Source organism: Rousettus aegyptiacus, unplaced genomic scaffold (assembly GCF_014176215.1).
Source record: "Rousettus aegyptiacus isolate mRouAeg1 unplaced genomic scaffold, mRouAeg1.p scaffold_m13_p_15, whole genome shotgun sequence".
In the NCBI taxonomy this organism is placed as follows: Eukaryota; Metazoa; Chordata; class Mammalia; order Chiroptera; family Pteropodidae; genus Rousettus; species Rousettus aegyptiacus.
In genome coordinates, this window is record NW_023416290.1 from 13,789,350 (window position 1) to 13,795,163 (window position 5,814).

The 5,814-nt window shown below is 35.4% G+C and overlaps 1 pseudogene; it reads right to left on the reverse strand.

The window, feature by feature from the left end:
• Positions 1-5,495: 5,495 nt before the first annotated feature.
• LOC118612335 lies at positions 5,496-5,614 on the reverse strand (annotated as a pseudogene).
• Between the last annotated feature and the right edge of the window lie 200 nt (positions 5,615-5,814).

Sequence of the window (5,814 nt, forward strand, 5' to 3'; positions counted from 1 at the left end):
TATCCATTTTGCTCTTGATCGACATTTTGATTGCATTTTTTTTCTTTACAAACAGCACTGCTGTACATATTTCTATTCATGTCTTCAGGTGGGTATATTTTACAGTTCTTCTGGATTATATACCTAGGAATGGAATTTCTAGATCATAAAGCATCTTCACCCTTACTAGCTGTTGCCCAGTTGTTTTCCAAAGTGGTGGTATTATTGTACCCTTTCATTGACAGTACATGGACATTCCTTTGGCCCTTTGCTTCAAATCCTTTACAACACTTGGTAATGTTAGACATTTTTCCAGTATTCTTTACAGCCATCCTGGCTCTGCACCACCCTCCCCTCCCCCAGAGTTACCGAGAATGTCACTTCCGAGGTTCAGCCATGCAAATTAGGTTGCTTCTTGTCTTTCTTCCTTCACTCGTTTGATTCTAGTTTTCTTAGATCTGTTTTATCAGTTTCTGCTTGACCATCCGCTTCCCAGCTCACAAAGTTTGGTTGCTTCCCTTATATTTTCTTTGTTTTCAAGGACTTATGCCCTTTTATTAATCCCTGAAAGATTTTTATTTTAGTGGAGTTATAAGCAGGAATTTAGATACTGCTCCAGCAGTATCTTTAACTAGAAACTATTTCATAGTGTTTTATTTGCATTCATATTAGTTTCTGTTGTAAGAACTCAGCCCTGCATTATAGCTCAAAGCAACAGTATATAAATGAATGAACATAGCTGTCCTCAAAGGAAACAATATCTACGAAAACATCCATTGAATTGGATTAGGTCCATAAGCCATATTTTACTGACCCCTAATATAAACCCACTGCCTGGTTGTCTGACATTGTAGATGGTACATGAAAAATGCATTCGCCAATATGACTTGCTTCCAGGACCTGTGTTGGCCATATCTCTGCCACTGATATATTAGTTGTGAGATCTTGTAATTCACAAATGAAAATTCGAGAGATTTCTCTCAGTCCCCTCTCAATTCTCAATTTCAGGGCCATTGCATCCTAAACAGAAGTGGACTAGAAGAGGCTAGCACAAAATACTGGCTGTCTCCAAATATCAAAAGTCAGTTTTATAGTCGAACTCATGCCTAAACTCAGGAGCAGCAAATGAGGCAGTGTTGGGTTGGGCTCTCTAAATTACTTTCACACATTCGCGCTTGGTTTGTTGCAAGCAGCAAGTCCAAGTAGGCCACCAATTGTGTCTTTCAGATAATTGCATAATTCCAAGTCAGTCGCCATTGGAGACCAGAATTCTCTGAATTGTTTTTTGAAGGAAAATATTTGTCATTTTTCTTCCATATAAGTGTACATTTGAAGCATGTTGGAAAACAGTAAAAAAGGAAAACGCCATTTCGAATGTACAAGGCTCGTTGTACACTTAGCATTCTCTCCACAGAATTCTGATCGAGTATCATTACAGTACAGCTGCAAATATTGAACAGTGGGATTTGTGCCAATGCAGCATCTGGTTTGATGTGAACAAGGAATATCCCATTATCTGATATGTGGTGCCAAGGAGAAAATTGGTTTATAGAGGCCTGTGGCAGCTGAGCCTATGTCACAGACTACCCTTGGTCATCACTGGGATCCATTATAAGATCTCCATCATAAGAGCTTCACTTCTACCTTCTAATCGGTTGTTAAAGAATTAAGCTATCTCCACCTTTCTAGCATATAGTACATATATAATGTATATTAAATATGTACTTATGTGTATTTATGTAAATATAAATATTTACATGTGTGTATATATATATATATATATATATACACACACTCTCACACATACACACATGCATATTTCTTCTTGAGTTTCCCAAAAGCAAAATTCCAATTAAATTTTTTAAATATTTGTTTAAAAAAGAATATCATCCACATTTAGTAAAAACTGAGTTTCAATAATGGTGGCTTCGGGGGCTATCAGGGCCTGCTTGGCGAGGCTGCTCCCTCATTCCTGGTCAAGCATGTAGACTATATATGGTCAAGAAGGAGAATGCAGAGTCCGGTTCTCTAACCATGAGAAGTACAAGTGTATATTCTCTCACCTTAGTGCCTAGAAATGTTCTAATGTTTGATTCTGTTTTAAAATATATGAAGGATTCCCATGAAGGTCACTTAAAATGATCTCTGAGCGCTAGCTCAACAATGATCTGAAATGAAATGAAATTGCTTCTCCAATTACCAGCAAACAAAATCCTGTGGTGGCCTCAGCTCTGCTGGGCTTCAGACTGCACAGTGAGTCCCGAGTTGCTTCATTAATTGCTGTACAATGTGGCATGGAATGAGAATGCAGGAACGATGCCTTTTAAATGTTAATATCTATATATATCACCTAGGATCCTGTTAAAATGCAGATTCTCATTCCGTAAGTCTGAAATAGAGTCCAAAATTCTGCAATTCTAACAAGCTCCCAGGTAATACTTATGTTGCTGGGTTATAATGCAGAATTAGAGTAGGAACGCTATTTGGAACCAAGAGTCCAGGGGAATAATGCCTTCCTGTGCTTTGGCAATTACCGACAGATCTCCCCTGGAGCCTTTTAACCTGAGAACCACTTCCTTAGTTTTAAAGACAAACTTGTTAGTAGAAAAGCAAGATAGATATGTGAACCTAGATATTTGGTGTATCTGTTACCTAGCTTTTGTGTGTATGTCTGTGTGTTTTGTGTATATGTCTCTCTGAAGATGTTTAGGTAACAATACCATTGTTGCAGAAAGGCCATGATAGTTTCTGAGTCCTGTAAAGCCTAGAATTACAGGAAAAAAACATGATAGTCTAGGTTAAAATTATCAGGCTATATGTAACTATATAACTGTTATAATCTCATAATTCCAGAATGTGTCTTCTGTTTTAATTATTTTCTTCTTTATTTATATTTCATATCCTTCTTCCAAAAAAACCATAACAGTTGTTATTTTTGAAGTTAAATTTATTATAACTATAAGTCAGATTTTATGTGGAATATATATTTGAATCTAAGTAAATAAAACATAATATGAAAAAATAATATTTGTCTTTCATATTTAGTCATTTATTCTCACAAATATTTATAAATTACTTACTATGGGCCAAACTTCATTGTAGAAACTACAAGGATACATGTGAGTATATAAGGATGAGTAAAATTAAGTGCCTTTTCTCACTAACCATAGATAGACAATTTAATTACTTAGTAAAAATAGCACACTGTAAAAACTATTCTATCAGGGGAACAAAAAAGCTATGGCAGCAGCACATAGTTAGAGAAACTGAGTAGCTCTTTTTAGTATTTTCATCTCTCTGTAAAAATCCTTCATTTGTGCATGCCCTGGATCCACTAGGCATATATTTATAATTTTTTAAGTCAATATCTGATAATTACAACATCAGGTATATTTTTGAGTCTGATTCTCTTGTTTGCGTTATCTCTTGATGGCATATTATTTTCTTTGCTTTTTTGTGTGTCTTGTAATTTTTATTGAATTGTAGACATCATGTGTAAAGGAACCATGGAGACTTAAATAATGTTTAGACCGGAAACTGGGCATTCTTTTTCTTCTTCTAGACCAATAGTGTGAGAAGTTGAATCAATCTCGTCAGAAGTTCAATTTTGTTATTGCTATTTTTATCTTCAGCTTTAAATTTTTTCAGTGGATTGTTATCTTAGGTTTAGTGTAGGGCTTGAGGTACTTGAAGGTTTTTATTATTGTTTCTACTTTTACTTCTGTTTTCGGCAGGCCTTGAATAACGGTGTTAGAGCGAGGGTGTCCCCATGCTCTTGCTCCTTCTCAGGAAGTACTCAGCTGCTGCTTGGTATTTGACAGACGTGAAAAAATTAAAGTGGTTAAGTAAATTCTTTCAGGCTTTAGAGCATTTCTTCAAAACTTTGGCTCACTCCCTGACATATTGAGAAGCTGGTGAAAAAATTGTCACCTTTTTCCTGTATTTCATTATCAGTTTTCCTGTTGATTGATGAGTCAGTGCACGGCACGCTCTAAACGAACTTTCTGAGTACATTTGTAATACTTAGATGCTATTCACGTGTACTTTTTCAGCTCTTCAGCCTCCATAAATTTGTCTATTCACAATAAAATATGTGCTTTCAATAGAAAAACTGCTTTAATATATTATTCCCAATTCCTGTTTCCACAGAGTAAAATTTGCAACACTTTATGTAACTTTCTCCAGGTTCAAAATTGTTACCAGGATCATGTAGTTCACACATTTGTCATGAGTCATTGATTAAATTCTGAGAGTAGGCTATACCCAAGCTCCCTTAAGGCATATGAACTTGATTTTTAGACAGAACTTATAGGAACATATCTCAAATATTCTAAGATAATTGCTTCACCTAGTAATGCATTTTGAAAAAATAATTTATACGATTGTATTTGGTATTTAAAAAAATTAGCTCCACCATGTATTTACTGTTCCTGCTCACTCATAAACACTTCATGAGTACTAATGGTCACTCAGGATGCTGGAGCTAACACTAAAAATTACAGAAGAAGTAAAATTGCTAATACGTTAAGTTATTTTGCCCTTTATCTACCTTATCCACTGTCACCCAATGTTTGGGTCTTTTTTCAGTGACATAACTTTTGCTAGTAAATCAAAGCAAACGAATATAAAATTATGGAATCTGTGAAGTCCTTAACACCATCATAACCTTTATTGTATGAAAAATATTCTAAGCAGCCCAAACAGAGCAGCACCTAGATATCTAAAGAAATCTATGTAGAGCCTTTACATAGCAGATTCTCCAGATTTGGACTCATGTCAACAACTTTAAGTAAATAATCTCCAAGTCACTAAAACTATGAGTAGCAGATCTCTGTGTAGTAAGGCTGTGACAGGAGGGCCATTATATCTTCTACTTCTCAGAGCCACAAGCAATATTCAGAGAGGCACGACTTGAAATATAGGATTGTAAGTTCTAGATCTTGACTATACATAGAAGCAGGGAATCGTCAATGCCAGATATGAAAGTCTTTTAAGGAATGGTCGGATATTAGGAGATTTTAGAGCACAAAAAAGAAAGTGGGCAGTGGTGGTGGTGAATGTATGGGCTACAAAATTTTTCATATCTAAAGGTATGCTACATTAAAAACCCAAGACTATTTTCTGGGAAATTATTAGTTTAACTAATATGAATTCTAATTAAAGCTTTCAAATTCTCAGTTTAACGAACGAGTTTATGCTTCATAGTCTAGTGATTATAAAATAATTTTGAACACGAATTTTTAGCGTATTAAGTAGAGGTTGTTCAGAAGAGACCATCAGTTCACACAATACGCTTAAACTTCACAGTTTGATTCATGACTGTCAATACAACTGTAAGTGGGCCTGTATTGATCCTCGAGTTACAATCTTTTAACTTCTGCCTCTAGTCAGCAGGAAGAATAAGAAAAAAGGCAGCTCACTTCATTTACAATAAAGTTGATTTTCCAAAGGTAGGGTATTCAGTTCTTAAGCAAGAACATTCTTTTATTATTATTATTATTATTATTATTATTTTACACCTACAGCACCTGGTCTTCCTAGGTGGTCTCCCATCCAAGTACTAACCAGGCCTGACCCCGCTTAGCTTCTGGAGTCAGATGAGATTGGGCTTGTTCAGGATGGCATTGCCGTAGACAAAAAAGAACATTCTTATTCAGTTTTGTTTTAGAGAAAATTCATTCTATAGAGTCAGCATAAGTAAGTGTCCAGGTGTTCTGGACAACAGATGCTCTGTTACCTGGAGTCTTTGTAAGTTATCTATTTAAGTAAAAATTGAATTAAACAAATATGAACAAATGTTTGTTATGCATAGGTGTGTAAAGTATATTAGGCATT